The 22,724-nt window shown below is 38.1% G+C and overlaps 1 long non-coding RNA gene across 1 annotated transcript in view; it reads right to left on the reverse strand.

Annotated features, from left to right (window-relative positions):
* The window catches only part of LOC137237263 (uncharacterized), a 54,420-nt gene that overhangs the window by 17,648 nt on the left and 14,048 nt on the right, over positions 1-22,724 (reverse strand). The window lies entirely within an intron of this gene.

Consider the following 22,724-nt stretch of genomic DNA (forward strand, 5'->3'; position numbering starts at 1 on the left):
TTGTTAGTCTAAGGTTGTAAGACCTACACATCGACACTCTATAGCCCCACATAATCTTCGACACTTAACAGCCCCTTTCCAGCTAGGTCGATCATGCATACTTCACGCTTCCTCTAAATCTAGCCCAATCTAATTGGGACATCTACGAAGCAAGCTTCCTGGGATGCGCCCTTTTTAGCTAGTTCATCCAATTTTTCAATCTCATCTATTCCCATATGCCCTGGGACCCGATATAGTGGTATGCAACTTCCCCGTCCCGATTCTTTCCAGGGATTGCTTATACTCTAACACAGTTTAAGATGCTATGCAATGCCAGATTATTGCTTTAAGTGGTGCTTGTCCGTCAATATAAAAGTTAACGCTACAGTGATCTGGCAGCTTGTAGAATCTGATTATTTCCGGACAGGCACAGAACACCGCAGACTTTACTCCTTCAACTGCTTTGGAACCATCGTCTTGTACGCCACTTGTACCCCCCTGCTCCAACTATCCACCTCTATTGTGTGCCCTTCGAGGGAAAGATATGGAATCAAATAGTCTGTTCATCCTCTAATTGATGACGCTATAATACTATGGCCGTATGGTCGGCGCTAAAGCTGCCCCAAGGCACCAAGCCTGGTTGCAGTTGTTCTTTGCTAACACGTCTAGTGGTAGAATGTGCCGAATATGGTTGTTTTCAGTCGGGGTTGTTGTCAGTGCTCCCGTAATGCTAAGCATTGATAACTGGCATACCGCCTCTAACTTTTTGAGCTAGGTTCTTTTTTGTGTGGCACCAAACAAGAAATGTATAGTATAGGATAATGTTTACAATCACCGTAAATACCCAATGAGAAAGAGAGTGCGATAAACGTACACCCCAGCATTCTTTTACATGCATTAAATGCCGTCAAGATCTTCTTCACTCTCTCCTCCACGTTGAGCTTCCACGACAACGTACTATCTAGGATGATTCCTAGATATTTTGTGCAAGGTTTCTCCTGTAGGTTCACCGCTGCTAACTTAGGCCTGGTACAATTTGGAATGTTAATTACAAACAATCAGTTTTACAGGAGAACCGTTAGTACAAAATGGGAACTGTAATAGCAAATACAAAAGCTTCGATATGAGAATAGTCACTTGCAAATTAGAAGCATCAAATGAAAATGCGAAAGCGTCATCATAATTAGGAACAGTGAGTTTTATGTTTGAATACTCAGAAAAAAATGGAAAGCGTTATTCAATTGTAAAAACGTAAGCGTCAGTTCGGTATCAGATTAGTCTAGGCCTTTAAATTGTTCACCTGATCTGCCAACCATTGAAAACTGACCTTACCTAAGCAGGGGATATCTTAATTCTAAACGAAGACCTCCTCTACCCCGATTTGCACTTCTCAAAACGTTGATATCACGCAACTAAATAAATGATGCGACCTCTATGGAAGTGACACTTTCTGATTTACAACCGAATTTTTTGACATGTAGCAGTAAAGCTGTCGCATTTATTTCTGCTTTTGAGTAAATTTTTTCATTTTCAAATTTAGTTTTTGTTTTCCATGATGTGTTAAATAAATGTATACAGAATATAAAATGACATGAAAAAACGAGGATTTTCAAAATTAAAAAAATTAAATAATTTGCTAATAAAGTACAAGCAATATTTTCTGAAATAAAGTTCTTCTTTTATTCAGCACACTCGAGAAAATGATATAAAAACCATATAAAAATAGTCACAAAAACCTTTCTTTCAAACCCACTTATTGCTGGTTCAATTTACAGAAAATATCGGGCTTCGATTTACAGAAAATATCGGTTATTTCTTCAATGTCCGTTTCTATTTCTTTGTGGACGTCGCCTAGTGCCAGACCAGTCAGTCGATTTTCAGACATGTTTACTCTCAAATAAGTTTTCAAGCGCTTTAGAACAGAAAAAGTACGCTCTGCGGTTGCTGATGTCACGGGGATAGTCGCAAATATTTGCAACAGTGTCGTCACGTTTGGAAAAAATGAAGAAAAGTGTGCTGATTTAATGATTTTCATGGCATCAGTAGCTGTTTGAGCACTCTTGAATGGATCACTTTTGCAATGGTTATGCCACAATAAAATCTCATTTTTCAGCACTGTCGTATTGTGACTGGTGAGATATTCTTTATAAACTTTAGCAGCAAGTACAATTTCTTCAATCGTTACTCCTGCAGAGTATGCTGGAATCAGTCCCTCCAGAGGCAGTATTTTCAAAAATTCACCTTTGAACCTTGACGTCAATGAAGAAGTCATGTAGTCCAGGAAAGGGTAGTAAATTGTAGCTCTGTAATTCGGGTTTAGCCCCTAGCCCTTTTTTTGGCCCTCTTTAAAAAGTTTGCCCTTTTTTGGCTCCAAATCTATTTGGGCAACTGTGAAATTTGTAATGTGTGTTTCAAATGACATCGAAATTTTATTTTATTTTTTTTCGTTATGATGATGTGGCAGCTTGGTAATCAGCTGATAATAAAACATGAATCGATTATCAAGTGTCCTCACTTACACAACGTAGAAATGAAAAGGTAAGGAAATATTTTGCATAAAACGCCACTAAAAAATTTTTTTATCAGATATTTAATAAAAAGCAAGTGCAAGCAACAGCAGAAAACTTCGAAAATGTAGAAAGCGATGAAAGTGATGAAAGTCGTTTCGATGACAAGACGAGCCATATGTGCCGGCGTTAAGTTTTTTCTTATATTTGTCGGAAACAAGTAATTACTGCTTACTTAACGTATTTTTTATTATTAAAAAATATAAATAGAATTATAACAAGTAAGTACGGGGCTGACAATATGCTGTTAAGTTTTTAACGAGTAGAGCCCTCTATGCCATTTATTTCAACTTTCAGAGCTTCTTAACCATAAGAAAGTGAGTTTAATTAAATTTCTTTAAAAAATGCGAGATGTATTCGGTAAGAATATTCACAGTAGACAATTTTTGGCATAAAAAATTTAAAACCATACCGTGTGTCCTCAGTATGCCGTTAGGTGCAAAATGCACGTAACTCGCACGTATGATACCTCAACCTTGCACGTAATTACTTTGTTCGAACGGAGGGGGGGAGGGCTTTAGACTCCATAGTCCCACCCCCTAGATCCGCCACTGTTCGTGAAGTTCGACTTAGGTGAACGTCCAGAAAATTAATATGTTTAAGTTAACCAGAGCTCGCTCAGAGTTTGAGGATAGAAAAAGCGGTTATTTTGCTAGAAACAGGCTTCGAGTTATCGGTTTGTTATCGGTCAACGGCTTCTTATTGGTTTCTTATCGATTACATTTCGACAATACTTAGTTAATAAATCGATACCTTGTCGGGGGCATACCTTTGACACTCCCATAACTAATCATTTAGAGATTTACAACAAAACCATAACCCGGCGATACCAAACAGATAACTCATCGATAACAAACCGTTAACGCTTCGCGTAAAAAATTACGAGACACTTTCTGGTTTTTATTGCGGCATGATTGGCTCAGGTCCTGACAAGCCCGTCCGCCTGCTGGTTTCCATCCACTCGTCTGTATCCAGGTACTCAAACCAAACGAAAGGTGTTATTAGCCCCTAGAAGGTTAAACGTCTCTACGTACTCAAGGACTTGTGATAATTTATATTGCTTTGTGTTGTATCCACCTATTAGTACCTTTGCCCGCGGGAGTCCTTGACTTTCGCGCTAGTGTTGTTCTCTGAAGCACAGCTTCTTTTACCTTAGCTCTTCTTTTATAGTGTGAGACCTTATCGGTATGATGGGCTCTGGTTGGCTGTCAGCCGCTGCCATCCTGGCAAGCCCGTCCACATGCTAGTTTCAATCCACTCCTCTGTACCCAAGTACCCAAGCCCAAAGAGTGTGGTTATTGGCCTCTAGATGGTTAAGCCCCTCTACGTACTTTGGGCCTGGTGATGATTTAACCTCAACTGAAGATGTTGCCTTGAGCGCAGCCTAACTGTCGCTGTTATGCCTGTTATGAAGACCTTCTCAGTGAAAATTCGTCTGCCTTTCAGATGTCATTCAGATACGGCCACTAGTTTTTAGGAAAATTCATGATAAATATATTAATTCGCTTGAGACTAACATAAAAGCCAACCCGAAGCCTTTTTGGGTTTTTGTTAACTCAAAACGAAAATATAACGGTATGCCCAAATCAATGGAGTTTGGAGGAAAAGTTGCTTCCTCAACTCAGGAAGCATTTACCATTTATTTACCATTTATTTATGAGCTCTTTGCCGACTTCTTCGGGTCGGTATTTAACAGGTTCCGGACAGTTAGTACGTCATGTGATACATCTGCCATAGTGGAGTCTGTAAACATTGTTCAGTTCACGGTTACAGAGGAAGAAGTCCTGGAGTCCCTTATAAACTTTGATGTATCTAAGGCAGCTGGATACGATCTTCTGCCACCCTTGTTCTTAAAGAATTGTGCGGTTTCACTCTATCCGGAATCCACTCCAACGCTCTAAGTTGGCTTGAGTCGTATCTCCAAAACAGGAAATTAATAGTAAAGATTGGCAGCAATCTCTACAAGCCTATAATCGTTACATCAGGAGTACCACAAGGTAGTCATCTGGGCCCTTTACTTTTTTCTTTATTTATAAATGACCTTTGCAAGTGTTTTAAATTTTGTAGTTGCTTGATGTACGCTGATGATCTAAAACTTTATTACAGAGTTAAACACATTAGCGACTGCATAGAGCTACACAAGACATCTTGGAATTGATAAAATGGTGTAATAGTAACGGTCTTTTTTTTGAACTTCTCCAAGTGTAATATTATCACATTCACTCGGAGAAACTCATGCATAATGAACAGCTATTACTTTAACGATAGCGACTCATTCAATCGTACAACTACTGTTAAGGATTTAGGAGTATACTTAGACTCGAAGCTTAGATTCGACTTTCATAGGGAGTACATAATCAGTGCTTCCAATTCAAAACTCGGCTTTCTCAAACGTAATTCCAAAGACTTTTTTGATCCGCTAACGCCTAAAAGTCTTTACATTAGCCTTGTAAGATCCATTTTGGAATGTGCCTGCATCATTTGGGACTCAGACTTTGTCACACATTCCAGCCGGTTATAAAGAGTTCAAAGTAGATTCACTAAGTTCGCCCTTCGAAGAATGTTCACCTTTGAATCGATGCCATCTTATGAACTAAGATGTAGCATTTTAAATATTCAGTGCCTTAATATTCGAAGGAAAATTTGTGGTATTTTCTTTATCAAAGACATTTACGACAACAAAATCGATTCTCCGGAACTACTTTTTCTTCTCCCCTTCTATGCACCTGAAAGGTGTCTAAGGGACAAATACATTTTCTACGTTCAAACGCGTAGAACGAATTTTGGAAATAATGAACCTATTCACAGAATGATCTGCTTATGTAACTCTGTTTGCAATCATGCCGATTTTAACTCATGTAAAGAACATTTTAAAGATGATGTTATTGATTACTTTCTTTTCAATTAATATGTTCCAGTATTCCTATTAATATATAAATGTTTGTACATGTGTATTTATTTAAGCCGTACCGAATTTTTTGCAAAAATGTTTGTTATAATGTCATTGTATTTATAAATTGTTACCATATATTTTTCTATTTCGATAATTTTTGTTTAAGTTGTTACATATCTGTGAGGACTATGTGCGGTAGATAATAAATAAATAAATAAATAAAATTAAAAGGATCACGACGCAAACTGGAAGAGAAGCTAGGCACAAATCCCCTCGGGGGTAAATCCCGCCGAGTTTTTATTTATTTATTTCACCAAACATAAAACTTAATAAAACTACGCCTCCGCTTACGCTTTACACCTTACCCTTAGATTTGGGATTCCCTCATATCGTGAGGAAAGATGTTTACCCAACAAGAATGTATGTACATACCAAGAATCTCATATTATCTATCTCAATAGACAAATTTAAAAATTAATTTATATCTAAGCTTTACATTACACCGCAATTAAAATGAAATTAATCACAACAGGAAAGCGCCAAGCCTGTGACAGTGAACGGTGATAATCATTGGCGATAAAACGTTTAAAGTGCAATTTTCACTAATTGAATGCGTGACGATGCGTTTGACGAGTTTGCTGCTTCAACAACTAAATGAAAAAATTTGCATAAATAAGCTATATTTGGACGAGTTGAGTTGCATTTAGATCTCTCAACTATGCAGAATACAGGCTGCGTAAGCACACAGGTGGCCACGCATGCGGTAAAGGCAAGACAAAACCGGTGCGTAACACAAACAACAATTTCATAGCCGTGAGCTTATGTGTTGTCACCAACTCTGATTACAAGATGCGTACGCTGTGACATATTAGTGTTCGAGTGTTGCTATAAATAAATACCGGTATCTACATATGTGGGCTGTATTAATGGGCGTGTTGGGTTAATTAATTATCTTGCAACCGCCAACTGCGTTCAACTCGATTTGCGTACGCAGCATATCGCATAAACGGACAGTGCCGAAGTGGGGGAGATAAGGGGCATCTTGCCCCGCGCGCTACTCATAGGGGGCGGAAAATAGTCCGCAAAGCAGAACTTCTTGGATAATTTGTGTTTCTATTATAACTGATTTCTAGAAAAAAATTTTCTATACTAAAAAATGCACGCATATATCCGGAACACTTGCGACAGGTTGGGAATAATTGAACGCATATATCTATTTTTCTCACGCTCAACTTTACAATGGGAATTATTAAAAAATGCCTTAACAAAAACAGAATCTGAAACGTGAATATGAAACACGATCGAGCGCCAGAATGCAAGCGGTTAATGTAATCGTCGATGGGCTAGAGAATGTAGTAGAACAATTAGCAGAGGATACTAACACCACAAGTGACACCAGAAGCGAAGTTACAATTCTGTTGCAAAATATCGTTAGCTTAATATGAAAATGTGCTAAGTCACTTTTTTTTTTGAAAAATTGTATTTTAATGCAGTTTGAATTCAAAATACATCGTTCACAAAAAAAAAAAAAAAAAAAAAAAAAAAATATATTCATTTTTCATTTTTTACGTGCTGTGGGCAATGATGTGTAAATGTGCTAAGTCGTTAGCTGTTAAAAAGAATGTGCTAAATCAAGCTGTCAATAATATCAATCTGAATTACTAGTCAGTTCTTTGTGCGCGCATTTTATTTATTTAATTAATTCATTCAGTCTAAAAGTACATGGTTTGTTGTTGTTGTTGTTTTTGTTGTTGTATTAACGATAAAGACACTCCCCGAAGGCTTTGGGGAGTGTTACCGATGGATGTTGATGGTCCTTTGCCGGATATAAATCCTGTACGTTTCGGTAACAAAGCACTATTAAGGTACTAACCCGACCAGCGCACCTTCTATGCCATCCCACCCTCCACACGTCCTAGTTCCATGAGGAACTTGGGGTCGCCAGAGCCTCGACTGTTATTGAAACAGGATTCGCCACAGTTAGGTGAGTTGACAATTGGGTTGGAGAAGCTATATATTCTGCTGGCAACCCATTGAGAGGGTTGCGAACACAACCCCTTGAAATTGGATTTACCCAATCGAGACATGCATTTGGTGTATGATAAATGCTTTGCGCTGACTATAATCTACTTGAATTCTTACATGTCGATAACTACATGCTTCCTTACAGACTAGTTAAAAATAGAAAAAATTCAAGCTGTTATTAAAATTAAAAACACTACTGAATCGATCTGCTAGATGTATAGTCCTAGTTATAGGTTCATTAATAGCATAATTCCTTTTATGAGTTACTTACCTACTTACTTAATTGGCGCTTAACCGTGTAAACGGTTATGGCCGTCCAACAAGGCGCGCCAATCGCTCCTTCGCTCCACCAACCAGCGCCAGTTGGTCACACTAAGGGAGCTTAAGTCGTTTTCCTCCTGGTCCTCCCAACGGAGTAGATGCCGCCATCTACCTCTGCTTCCATAAGCGGGTTCCCATAGAAATACTTTCTTGGCCGGAGCATCATCTTTCATTCGCATGACATGGCCTGGCCAGCGCAGCCGCTGAGTTTTAATTCGCTGGACTATGTGTATGTCTGCATATACCTCGTACAGCTCATCATTAAATCTTCTTCGGTACTCGCCATCGCCAACGCGTAGAGGTCCATAAATCTTTCGAAGAACTTTTCTCTCGAACACTCCATGCTTCTGCCCCATATAGCAGGATGGGTACGATAAGTGACTTGTAGACTATGATTTTCGTTCGCCGAGAGAGGACTTTACTTTTCAATTGCCTACCTAGTCCAAAGTAACATTTATTGGCAATATTGATTCTTCGCTGGATTTCAGTGCTGATGTTGTTGCTAGTGTTGATGCTGGTTCCCAAATAAACGAAGTCTTTTACTCTTTCGAAATTATGGCTGCCAACAGTAGCGTGGTTGCCAAGGCGCGTATGCGCTGACTCTTTGCTCGATGACAGCAGGTACTTGGTTTTGTCCTCATTTACCATCAAAACCATATGGAATGAACAAGTTAGATGATCAGAGCAATTATAATATTATAATTAATTAATTATATTATACTAAATTTTTGTTTCATAACATTAGTTCATTTCTGGTATTAAATCTTGAGGAGAATTGATGGTGTGTAGCTCAGATTACAAGATCCGAGGATGAATTTTAGAGAAGCGTTTCAGGATCTTAAATCATTAGCGACTGAACTAACCGATATTCGAGACACTCTCTGTGAAGAAGCAACAGAAAAAGCGAAGTTTCTTTGTGAAAAATGGGATATTGTTATAGTAAAACGTGTAAGAAGGTGCCTGGAGAATCGGTTAGGGATGTTGGTCTTTCCGCAGAATGTGAAATTCCTCGCGTTATGAAAAGTTAAGAAATACGTACAAGATTTACACGACTAAATTACTTTAATTTTGAATTTGGATTTCTCGTAGACGTTGAAAATTTGTTAAACAAGGATAATAGCGACTTAGAAGGAAATTGTAAAGACTTGTGTGAATTTTTTAATACAGATTTCGATGGAACAGAACTTTTTAGCAAAATATATGAAAAAGTTTTACCCGGGCGCAAGAAAACCTTACTACGCCAATGTGGACTGACATTGATGATGTGGTGCCATGCTTCAACGAAAACGTCATACCCACGATACCTTAATGGCTTCATCAAGCTATAAAAATTGTTTTACAATAGTAATTAAATTTTGAAATTATTTACATACATATTTACATAAAATTTGTAAGCATAAGCGGGATTGTAAATATGTACAATTGCACTTTATTACTGCCTTAGTATTTATGCTCAAATTTATCACTTCCTTATATCAACGCCAAATTTTTTAACTAAGTAAGATTAATTGCCTACAAAATAATAAACAACTGCACACACGAGTCTAAATATTCAGACTACTTTGTGAACTTTTTTGTTGTTGTTACGGTTTTAGCTTAAGCTTTCATCACGCTTATTGTCTGCGCTCTTACCCTATTGTTTTTTTTTTCTGTGCGAATAAAATTATACCCTAGGTAAGAGAGTCATATTTTCAGCCAGATAGTATACCCGGTTGTATTTGTAATTAAGGTTTTAAAATATATTTTCACTTATCACGATAGTAATGATAATGACTTAGATCTTACCACCAGCAAAATATTAAAGACGAGCTTCTCCTTTAATATACGGGGGTAAAGATGATTCTTTGTTGAAACGGTTTTTGTTGACATATTTCAAACGAATACCGAGATAGTTGGATGGAATTTGTCATTTGTAATTTTCCGTTCCTTTTATTTGTTGTTGTAATCACAAAACACTTCCCGAGCATTTAGAGCCAGTTTTTTTTTCTGGAAATGAAGCCGATATGGTTACAATAATATAATATTGTTACGAATATTAGCAACACTAAGGGGTACTGCCATCTCTAAGACGATGCTAAGCAGTGAATTTACGCACTTAAATAATTAAATCATTATGTATCTACATAAAAGAATCAATGATTATGTCTACACATATGTATGTACACCCAGCGGAGAGAAAACGCACACACACATGCATATATCATATCTGAGGTGCTCACAAGAGAGGAAAATAACTTGTGCAAGTATTACTCACGCGCATATGAGAAGCTATAAACGTATTTGTGGCTGGTGATTTCGTAGCTGATAATTAACTAGTAAATTCTGGAATGGAAAAGCCTAGAAGTATGCAACGAGAAATCAAAAAGTATAAAAGGCCTCGACAGTGGAGGCACAAAAATCATTTTCATTTAAGCTATCAATCAGTTTGAGTTAAGCAAGCTATCAGTAAGCGAAATATAAGTGTTATTGTGAAGTACTTTAATAAAGGCCATTTTGCATTATTGAAGAGTGGAGTTATTTATTCAAAAGTTTAGTGATTCGAACTTAAGTAGAAGATTTGAAATAAGCGGAATTGCAGTAAATTCGTTACAATATTAATGAACTAACCCGGCAGTATCGAAAATATTTTTTTAATTCCTCGAACCTTTAGATCTGTGGATTTTAGCTGCCTTTTACATAAGGTTTGCCTTACCGTGGAAATGTCCTAAGCTGTTTGACTCTGATCTGTTTGCCACCTCCGCGATTTAAGAACTAATAAGGTGACAAAGTGCTCAGGTAATATTGTTGTTGTTGTTGTTATTGTAGCAATAAAGAGAATCCCTCAAGGTTTTGGGGAGTATTGTTCAAATTGATGGTATTTTTCTGAATATATATCCGGTAAGTCCCGGTAACAAGTACCATTAAGGTACTAGCCCGACTATATCGGGAACGATATAATATGGCCACGTTGATCCTTCTAGGGCATCCCGCCCCATCCTTGTGGCCACCACAGCATCGTTTGCTAAATTTGTGTATGATACATTCACATTTGTAACAGGATTCGTCTCGCGTTAGCTTTATTCTATTGTTCTTCCAGCGAAGGCGTGGCGGAAGCCTAGAACACGTTCCGGTACCTCATCTCCCTAGAATCATTAACGAAAGTATAGCAGGAAACGAATAAGCACAGAATATACTCTACTGTCTCATTCTTCTCAATGCAGGTGAGGCAGTAAATCCAAAGCGCACACTTCTGATGTAAAGCGGTTTATCTTAACATATGGAAGGCGGAGGAGAAATACATACTCCTCGGATACTCACATACTCGTCAAAGAAGAATGATAGTAAAACCAGATGTTATACTTCTACCTCAAGGCCTCACACCTGATCCTGGCAAATGCGCGGCATATGCACAGAAAACGCTCAGCCAGCACATCTGCCACAAGGAATTAAGTCAGGATTTAGATTTCTGCGGCAAAGCCTCACGCTGAGCATGAAGAAGGCAGACTGAATTTAGTGCCAGATGCACCATTATCATATCACAACTTGCGAGCTAAATAATAAAGAAAGTCGGGAGGATCTTTCGTTTTCCAAAACAAGATGACTTCTCATATGTTAATATTCTCTTTCATACACTCTTTGCTACACTTACTGTCCTACCGATTAGAGTTCCTTGGATCTTCTTCAGGCCGACTTGGACTCGTTCCAATGTTGGTGCACAACAAATTTACTAGCTTTAAATTGCTGCATATGACATTTCACCGAGTGAAGCCAGCATTGAAATCTTATGTAATAGATGGTACGCCTTTGGAGCGTATATCTATTGCAAATGATCTAGTATTGATCCGAAATTGAATTTTAACATGCATATTTCATCTATAGCCAACAAAGCGTTGGGTTTACTTGGATTTGTTAAAAGATGGGCTAAAGAGTTCGATGATCCGTACCTCACTAAGGTTCTTTACACATCGCTGGTTCGTCCAGTACTCGAGTATTGCTCATGCGTTTGGTCCCCTGTTTCTCAAAAGCATATAAAGCGTCTTGAGTCGGTTCAAAAGCATGTTTTGATATTTGCATTGCGCGGCCTTAATTGGGACTCAAGTCTCCACCTTCCTCCATACAGTAGTAAACTTCTTCTTATTAACTTACCCACGCTGGAAAATCGGAGAATATTACTGGGGGTATTGTTTATCCATAAGCTCATTATTGGAGAAATTGATTCTGCGGACCTCCTCAGCCGCTTGTTCTTTGCGGTTCCCCCTAGAGTATCCAGACACTATGTTCCTTTCTATTTACCCCTTTGTCGACGAAACTTTGCTAAAAATAATCCTCTTCTTATCTGATGCGCGCACTACAATGACTTGTATGGCTGTATCAGTCTTGAATGTACTTTTGCCACTATACGTAATGCAATACTTAAAAATAAATAAAAAAAAAAAGAGATACAAGCTAATTTAATTTGCCGGCGTTTTATTCCTTCCATAAAAAACAGGAACTATCTCGCTTAAGGATGGAGGAACATTTATCAACATGTATCATTAAGAAGGAATAACACAGTACTGTGTTGATTGGAATCTGGTGCATTCCAACAACGTAAAAAACATGCTTTTTCATGAGTCACTGACCGGAATCGTATGCATTCCGGCAGTATAATCTTATGGGTCAGGCATCGAGCTGATTGGAATTCGGTGCTTTCAAACAACACAGGTCATGTTACTTTTTTATGCCTTGTGATGGCGTATCCTCATTACACTACTCTTAGCACTGCCGGATTCCCATGACATGCTGATTGGAATCTTCTTGCATTCCAACAGGAAGATTGGAATCCACTGCATTCCTAAATCATGCTGAGCGGAATCTGATGCATTCCGCCAGTATAAGATTTCGGCATAAGTTCTTATTTCTGCTCATATTTCTTATTATTTTTATATTCTGAAATTAAAGAGTAATGTTCATTAATATTTCTTTGTTTGTAATATAACATTGTTGAAATTTCGATATATCTTAAATTTTATCTTTTGAGTTGTATATTTATATATCTTTTATATTATGCAGTCGACCATAGTTTGTCGTCGACTTTAAATAATAAATAAATAAATAAAATAAAAAACTAAAAAAAGCTAAGACCACTGACCAAGTTCGTAGCCCGCTATTTACAAAACTCTACCCATCTTAAGGATAGATAATTCGTCTGTACTAACAAATGTCTACCCCATTTAAAGAACCGTCTTTTATCTCTAATGATTTACATACTCCTAGTTAAGCGCAGCTTGGATTAAAATATGCTCGCTGAATCTATGAGCCTTCTGGTTAAATCTTGCTCGTCTTTTGTCATATTTCTTTATAAAACTTTTTTCGCACGCTATTTTGGTTGACATATAACTCAAGCTCCTGCAGCTTATCCCTTCATGACTCTTTTTTTCCTAAAAACGGAAAACGCTTTCCTCTTCCATTCTTCAATTACTCTTCTCGTTATATTCGATGTCTGCTGTTTTGTGTTGTCTTCGGTTACCAACTTATCCAACGGTTGCGGTAGCGAGATACCTCCTATGTATGCGAGCTTTTTCGGGTGGGTTAGATTTTGCTCTAAGACACCAGTGGTACAAATGCCGAGTTGCAAAATCAATGTCAATGACATTAACCAACTATTATCCACTTTCAAAACGGAAAGTTATTTCTTAGCTCAAAATTAATTTAAAAACTTTGTCAAAAATGTAAAACTTTAACCCCCCAAGTCAGGTTTATTCTGAATTCTGCAAGTGGAGTAAAGTTTAAGATGACAGCCAATATTTTCATAAGTTATGTATTTACCACATTTGGTAGGACGATAACTTTTTTTAAAATGGTGAAAGTTAAGCTACGTATATTAGCCGTCACACATTACTACCCTTTGCCCTACGCGCAGCTGGGTATATAATTTGCATATCCACACGAGCATAAATATCTTTGATCTCTTATGACTTATTTATACTTGTTGCTTTTCGCACAGATTCACATATTTATTAGTGGTAAATTAAACATTACAATAACAATAATGTGCGTAGCTGAGGCGTTAAAAAGCTATTAAGAGCTTCACTTGTTTATATTTTTTATGGGCGTTTTGTGATCATAATTAAATTAACATCTGTTTCGCAACACTTCGTTTGTTATTATTCAACAATTGTTGTTATAGTGTATGAGCGAAATTTAATTTGTATATGACAGCAAATAAATTTAAAATTACTCAATTTGTATGGCTCTCTGTTATGTGTTTTAATTATCGCTCTTTTAGGCCCTGGTTTGTCAGTTAAACTAGGCTTAAACTTATTCTGCAGCTTCCCAGCTTACTTAAACTTCAGTTTAATCTCAGCTTAAGCGGCAGATCTGGTGGGGTTAAACTCTAGTTAGCCTGCGAGTTATTTGAGTTTGTTCGAAATGTCGTGGAATATATCCAACAAGCATTTGTGCTTTAGTATCCTTAGGCTCATTTTAATAACTACCATGTTTCTTAAATCGAAAGCGTTACATATTTCGAAACAGTGGCTTAACTTGAGAATCAAAGCGTTCTCAGCAGAATAAGAATTGTTAAAAAAAAAAAAAAAAAAAATGCGGTTATTTAAGTTGAAAAAAGATACATCCCAATTTTTACCCAAGTGTCGTTCTCTAATTGAAGTCAAATGAAGAACTCAAATACTACAGCATTTCACGAAAAGGGACTGGGACTTAGGCTGGGACTGGGGCTATGGACAAGGGATGGAGAAGAGTAAGAAGAACTGGAAAGAAAAGAAGGAAGGAGAACAAGTAAGGAAGGCTAAGTTCGGGTGTAACCGAACATTACATACTCAGTTGAGAGCTATGGAGACAAAATAAGGGAAAATCACCATGTAGTAAAATGAAACTAGGGTAACCCTGGAATGTGTTTGTATGACATGTATATCAAATGGAAGGTATTAAAGAGTATTTTAAGAGGGAGTGGGCCATAGTTCTATAGGTGAACGCCATTTAGGGATATCGCCATAAAGGTGGACCAGGGGTGACTCTAGAATATGTTTGTACGATATGGGTATCAAACGAAAGGTATTAATGAGTACTTTAAAAGGGAGTGGGCCTTAGTTCTATGGGTGGACGCCTTTTCGAGATATCGCCATAAAGGTGGACCAGGGGTGACTCTAGAATTTGTTTGTACGATATGGGTATCAAATGAAAGGTGTTAATGAGTATTTTAAAAGGGAGTGGGCCTTAGTTCTATAGGTGGACGCCTTTTCGGGATATCGTTATAAAGGTGGACCAGGGGTGACTCTAGAATTTGTTTGTACGATGTGGGTATCAAATGAAAGGTGTTAATGAGTATTTTAAAAGGGAGTGGGCCTTAGTTCTATAGGTGGATGCCTTTTCGAGATATCGCCAAAAAAGGTGGACCAGGGGTAACTCTATAATTTGTTTTTACTATATGAGTATCAAACGAAAGGTTTTGATAGGTATTTTAAAAGGGAGTGGGCCTTAGTTCTATGGGTGGACGCCTTTTCGGGATATCGCCATAAACGGGGACCTGGGGTGACTCTAGAATGCGTTTGTACAATATGGGTAGCAAATGAAAGGTGTTAATGAGAATTTTAAAAGGGAGTGGGCCTTAGTTCTATAAGTGGACGCTTTTTCGAGATATCGCCATAAAGGTGGACCAGGGGTGACTCTAGAATTTGTTTGTATGATATGGGTATGAAATGATGAAAGGCGTTAATGAGTATTTTAAAAGGGAGTGGGCCTTAATTCTATAGGTGGGCACCTTTTCGAGATATCGCCATAAAGGTGGACCAGGGGTGACTCTAGAATTTTCTTGTACGTACGGGTATCAAATGAAAGGTGTTAATGAGTATTTTAAAAGGGAGTGGGCCTTAGTTCAACAAGTGGACGCCTTTTCGAGATATCGCCATAAGCGTGGACCAGTGGTGACTCTAGAATGCGTTTGTACAATATGGGTATCAAACAAAAGGTGTTAATGAGTATTTTAAAACGGAGTGGGCCTTAGTTCTACGGGTGGGTGCCTTTTCGAGATATCGCCATAAAGGTGGACCAGGGGTGACTCTAGAATTTGTTTGTACGATATGGGTATCAAATGATGAAAGGTGTTAATGAGTATTTTAAAAGGGAGTGGGCCTTAGTTCTATAGGTGGGCGCCTTTTCGAGATATCGCCATAAAGGTGGACCAGGGGCGACTCTAGAATTTGTTTGTACGATATGGGTATCAAATGATGAAAGGTGTTAATTAGTATTTTAAAAGGGAGAGGGCCTTAGTTCTACGGGTGGGTGCCTTTTCGAGATATCGCCATAAAGGTGGACCAGGGGTGACTCTAGAATTTGTTTGTACGATATGGGTATCAAATGATGAAAGGTGTTAATTAGTATTTTAAAAGGGAGTGGGCCTTAGTTCTATGGGTGGACGCCTTTTCGGGATATCGCCATAAACGGGGACCTGGGGTGACTCTAGAATGCGTTTGTACAATATGGTTATCAAATGAAAGGTGTTAATGAGTATTTTAAAAGGGAGTGGGCCTTAGTTCTATAAGTGGACGCCTTTTCGAGATATCGCCATAAACGTGGACCAGGGGTGACTCTAGAATGCGTTTGTAAGATATGGATATCAAACGAAAGGTGATAATGAGTATTTTAAAAGGGAGTGGGCCTTAGTTCGATAGGCGGACGCCTTTTTGAGATATCGCCATAAAGGTGGACCAGGGGTGACTCTGTAATGTGTTTGTACGATATGGGTATCAAATTAAAGGTAATAGTGAGGGTTTTAAAAGAGAGTGGTGGTGCTTTTGATTTCGCCCTGCAAAACTTTTTAATTTTCATTTTCTTCTACTTAATATGGTAGGTGTCACACCCATTTTACAAAGTTTTATTCTAAGGTTATATTTTGCGTCAATAGACCAATCCAATTACCATGTCTCATCCCTTTTTCTCGTATTTGGTATATAGTTATGTCATTTTTTTCATTTTTCGTAATTTTCGATATCGAAAAAGTGGGCGTGGTCATAGTCGGATTTCGGTAATTTTTTACACCAATATAAAGTGGGCTCAGGTAAGTACGTGAACTGAGTTTAGTAAAGATATATTGATTTTTGCTCAAGTTATCGTGTTAAAGGCCGAGCGGAAGGACAGACGGTCCACTGTGTATAAAAAATGGGCGTGGCTTCAACCGATTTCGCCCTTTTTCACAGAAAACAGTTATCGTCGTAGAATCTAAACCTCTACCAAATTTCAAAAGGATTGGTAAATTGTTGTTCGACTTATGGCATTAAAAGTATCCTAGACAAATTAAATTAAAAAGGGCGGAGCCACGCCCATTTTCAAATTTTCTTTTATTTTTGTACTTTATTGCACAATATCATTACTTTGGTTGAATGTTGACATAATTTACTTATATACTGTAAAGATATTAACTTTTATTTTAAAATTTGACTTTAAAACAATTTTTTTTTAAAAAGTGGGCGTGGTCGTTCTCCGATTTGTCAAATTTTTATTAAGCATACATATAGTAATAAGAGTAACGTTCCTTCAAAATTTCATCATGATATCTTCAACGACTGCCAAATTACAGCTTGCAAAACTTCTAAATTACATTCTTTTAAAAGTTGGCGGTGCCCCGCCCGTTGTCCAAAATTTTACTAATTTTCTATTCTGCGTCATAAGTTCAACTTACCTACCAAGTTTCATCTCTTTGTCCGTAGTTGTTAATGAATTATCACTTTTTCGATTTTTCGAAATTTTCGATATCGAAAAAGTGGGCGTGGTTATAGTCCGATATCTTTCATTTTAAATATCAATCTGAGATGAGTGCCCAGGAACCTACATACCAAATTTCATCAAGATACCTCAAAATTTACTCAAGTTATCGTGTTAACGGGCGAACGGACGGACATGGCTCAATCGAATTTTTTTTCGATACTGACGATTTTGATATATGGAAGTCTATATCTATCTCGATTCCTTTACATCTGTACAACCAACCGTTGTCCAATCAAAGTTAATATACTCTGCGAGCTCTGCTCATCTGAGTATAAAAAGATACAGTTAGACGAAGATGGGGAGATAGGTATAGATAGACGTGCAAAGAAAGAAGGGATAAGACGGGGAGGAAGTAAGCGACGCAGAAAAAAAAAGGGAGAGGGAAGAGTGAATGAAAAGATAAGAAAATGAGGAGAGAGGGGAAGGGAGGGGAAGGGAGGGTAAGAAGTAAAAACTGCTTAAAATCTATGCAGCTAAACCAAAGCTAGAGCAGAACAACTTCTGCTGGGTCTTATAGTACTATCTAGATAATGAAAAGCCAATGTTGCCGTGCAAAAAACCTCCCAAAAGGTGGCCTTAAACCATGACTGAAAAACTGTTCTGAAGATTAACTGGAGTTTAAATTTGACAATAGTTTAAACAAACTTAGTTTAAGCTTTGCTTAACAAACTATTGGAAACAAGCCCTTCGTTTATCTTTTAATTAATTTCGTCTTATATCCATATATACATAATTTTTCTGTACTTGTGTTTGTCACAGTACTCCTCCCGAAACGACTGGACCTATTTTGATGAAATTTTGGATATGTATTCAAGGGGGTTTGAGGATGATTTAGATTCACAATTTGGTTCGGGAAGTGGATCAGGGACCAACCTCCAAAAAAAAATCTAGTCTATGGTGCGATTCGCTTGAAATTGATAATACTTGAGAAAATTTTCATTCCGTGAAAGGAACAAATGGCCGACCAATTCTAAATAAACCAGTTTGGTTTGAATTTTGGTATAGGGGTACTTCTGTGACTCATTATTTGAGAAATATTTTATTCCGGAAAGTGGACCATTGCTGGGCCTATTGTAATAAATTGTATTTATTGTGCAATTTGTTAGAAATTGACTACACACTTTTCATTCCGGAAAGTAGACGAGGGCTCGACCTATAGAAATAATTCGTATTCATGTTGTGATATGTTTAAGCTTTGGTACAGGGGTATCTCCTTGTCGAGCTTAAGTTTTCAGAAACTTTTCTTTACTGGAAATGGACCAGTACCGACCTATTTAAACATTTTTTATTTTTGGTGTGATTTGCTTGAAGTCTAGTACTAGAGTTCCTCTTCAACGAGCTATACTCTTCGAAAGCTTTCTTTCCGGCATGTGGACCAGGGGCCCTATTCAGTAACTGAGAGTTTTAAAATGTACACTTTTTCTTCATATAATTTGTATGAAAAAAATGTATATTTCAAAACTCATAGTTACTGAATAGGGCCCCTGGCCGTTCATTTGGTTAGCTTTGTACGCCAGGTGAAAAAACCGGACGTAAGTAATGTTAGATTGCCTGGTTTTCATTCTCCTGTAACCATCTTAAAGGCTCTGCGTTTATATCAAACTATCAGCATACCCCAGTAATTGTGCGCTCTCATACATATCGACCATCTGGATCTTATAACTGGTCTAGTAGTTGTTACTGATTCACCTCGCTCCGGCTTCTACCGCAATCTATCCATTTTTTGTCTCTTCCTTGTCTTCCGCCCCCTCCTTTTCACTCCTTCTTTCCTTTCTCCCTCTCCCTGCCCGTGGGTATAAGAAGTATTAGGTGTTAAGGCTTTAGAATATTCCTGACATTCCCATATTTTAATAAAGGCATTTTGCGGTTTCTTCACTCTCATCTACAACCAAGTCCAAAACTGGCAATAATTGAAGCCTATGAACGAGCTACTCTAAGTAAATATTTTAATGTCTGTAATGTATAAAGGAAATAGCAACAATTTCGATTAGCTTTTTCCTTTACCGCAAACATAGCATAACCTTGAATTTCATTATTTATGCATTCATTTTTGAAATGCCACATTCCTTTTGCCTTTACATTGATTTATAATTCGTTGCAGGTTTTTGTTTGATGCAGCGCGGGTGAACTTTCACAAAAAATATGCTATTAAAGACAGCTGACATTGAAGCTGATTTGCTCTGTGGTTTGGTTGGTTGGTTGGTCATAAACCTGGCATTGACATTATTTAAAAAGCTGACAGTTATAGTGGGTGCTAAAAGACACTCGCAACAACTAAGGGGTAAGGACGATTTTTCATATTTTTGCCATCAATTGTGTGACGTTGGCAGCGGGTGGTTTTATATGCTATGATCTGTTGAATGATTTTAATTCGCTTAACTTCATGCTCTTAAGTTCAATAAAACTCGATTGCTTGCCACCAGCGCACCGTCCCGTCGTAGCACCTAAATGTGGCATACAAATTCAATGTATTTTATGCGGTAATTGTTGGTCATATTTTAAATTATCACTATTTTGTTTTGATGTATTTTAACCGTAAAACCTTCGAGTGAGAGAGAAAAGTGCCTTTATCATCAAAATAACAACAGCAAAAATCTTGAGACTTCTCTTTCTTAAATAGAAAACATTCATACAGAAACCTACGTTTTGCCTATACAATTTTACCTTTGGCAGTTTTTTTTTTCCTTAACAAACCAGACATTTCATCAACGTCTTCTCCATGATCTAGCGAATCGTGGTAAGGTGCAATCAGTTCGTTGACTATGGGATTCAGTCTTTCGCACAGTGTGCAAAATAGGGCCTTAAACGAGAAATTAAACAGGCTGATTCAGCGGTAATAGCTGCGGTTTGCGGGATCACCTTTCATGTGGAGTTGGCAGAACACACTTAAATTTCTCTCTGGAGGCATACGCTCTTCCGACTATATCTTGCATTGGCGTCGATGCATGCCATTTACAAACTCTTCGCCTCCGTGTTTGACCAGCTTGGCGGGTAGTCCGTCAGTACCTTGCGCCTTGTAAATTTTTGCTGGGATATTGCCATTCTTACTTCGTCTGATGCCGTAATGTATTTTTTTATCATAGACGATTAGGGTATCGGTTTCGTTTTCTGCCTCGCTAGATTACAATTGGGAGAAATGTTCCCTACACAACATTAGCACACTCTGTTCATCAATTACCATTTCGCCATTATCTTTTCTGCCGAAATCCCCCCTGGTCTTGAAATCTTCCGTCATCCACTGGAATTTTGGGTAGAGTTTTCGGTTATTATTCACGCACTCACTCGCTCTCATTATACTTGCACCCACGCCGTTCTTTTTTCTAATACACCAGTCTCGAGCTAGTTCAAAATTGACCATAAAAATTGTAACTCAATTATGGAAGAAATGGAAATAGTGTAAATGTCATTAGACATAAAGAATGAGTACTCTGGACTCATGGCAGAAACCGTGGACTCGCCACTAGTGTGATATAAATAAAAAAGTCTCGTTTTAAAGCGGTATTTTTGCAAGGTGGTTTACAACTACCTGTTTTGTGCTAAGGGCAACTGGCCATCTAGGGAACGAAACTCTCTTGCCTTTAAGCGAACTGAATATTGGATCTTAGCTAAATATGCCACATGGGCGATGTTCATATATATCCATTTTTCAGGAAGTGTCCCATATATGTATATCCCATTGTGTCTAATCATATCATATCATATTTTCCTCTAATTTCCTAATTACAATCTTAATCTGCCAAATAATTAATAATTTTTACGTCTTACTGCACAAAATCCCAATGAACTTTTTATTACATTTTTCTTAATTTCAATTCGCAAAATTTTACCATTCAAAAGTGAGAGTTATGTTAGTGCTAATGTGCGACGTTTATTATTATGGGTGGCTCGTGGCAAAAAAAATTAGTAAAAATAAAAATAAAAATTGGCGTAAAATTAGTTTTAATTGGCGCGAAAATATATTCTTCATCGCTATTTAACTTATTGACTTAAGTTGAGCACGGTTAGCTGTGAAATTGGATGTGACCGATTGTTTGATGCAGTGAATTCTTTGTTCGAAAGTAAAATTTTTGGAAAATTGACCAACGAAATTAATTTGGCGGTGCAGATGAAGGGCTTTTTAAATGGAATACGAATTTTAAAGTGTAAAATGCTATAGTTGATTGTCATAGATTATATATGTTTCTAACAGTATCAAAATACTTGGGTTAGGTTAAGTTAAAGTGGCCGCCTCCGCTGCCGAAGCGAAGACTCACGTAGGCCATTGTGGTCCGTTGTGATAAGACGAAGGAGCCATTGTTTCCTTTCTCTACAATGTGGTTCATACATCCATGAAACTTAACCAGCGCGTTTTCCTTATGTAGCGCCGAATTTCGTTTATATTTGCTAACTCTATCTCCGCAATGCACCCAAAGTCTGTACAGACATCGGTACCTGGTCTTCAACAGGGCGAGACTGTGGCATAGACAATGCTCTACGCTTTCCATCTCTTCGTCGTTTCTGCAGCTGCCGTATAAATCACTTATTTGCAGGACCATATGAGCCTCATGGGCGCCCTGTTTGAATGCCCACTAATGGGCTAATATAGATTAAGAAGTAGGACCGATTGCGATCTCTTTTCGTCTAGCTTGGGCCAGATTGGCCTGGCCACCCTATATGTTGCTTCCATGGCACATCTGGCGATAGACTTTTCCGCAAACTGGGATCGCAGCCAGTGCTTGTAAGTATTCGGAGAATAATTCAACCAATTCAATCCCATCCCGAAGGGGTATTGGAGAGGTACCAGCTAGCTCCATGGTTTTTCTGCGAGGGCTTGAGGATAAGCCAGCAACTCACAACCGTTAGCTGCCCATGGATGGCTGGATAGTCACCACAGCAGGGGACTCACTGCGAAATACTCATTCACTCGCGCTCTTTGTAAACGAGGCCATTTGCTGAAACAATCGCATCTCACACCTAATTTGGGAGTGAAGCACGCTAGGGTGAATTTTTCGCATCCCGTCATGGCGATACCGACGCCACCAAAAAGCTTCTGGTGCACTCGCAACTCCGCGATCCAGATCTTGCATCCCCACAGGTTTGATGGGTGTAACAATTTTTCATATTTAGCTTTCGCATTCTCGGCATGCTACAACCTTCAACGGGAGAAGGACGTTGTTGTTGGTCTTGATCAGGTCCCAGCACAGCTAAAATGGCTGTTA

This window comes from Eurosta solidaginis, chromosome 1, assembly GCF_040869045.1.
Source record: "Eurosta solidaginis isolate ZX-2024a chromosome 1, ASM4086904v1, whole genome shotgun sequence".
Taxonomy (NCBI): domain Eukaryota; kingdom Metazoa; phylum Arthropoda; class Insecta; order Diptera; family Tephritidae; genus Eurosta; species Eurosta solidaginis.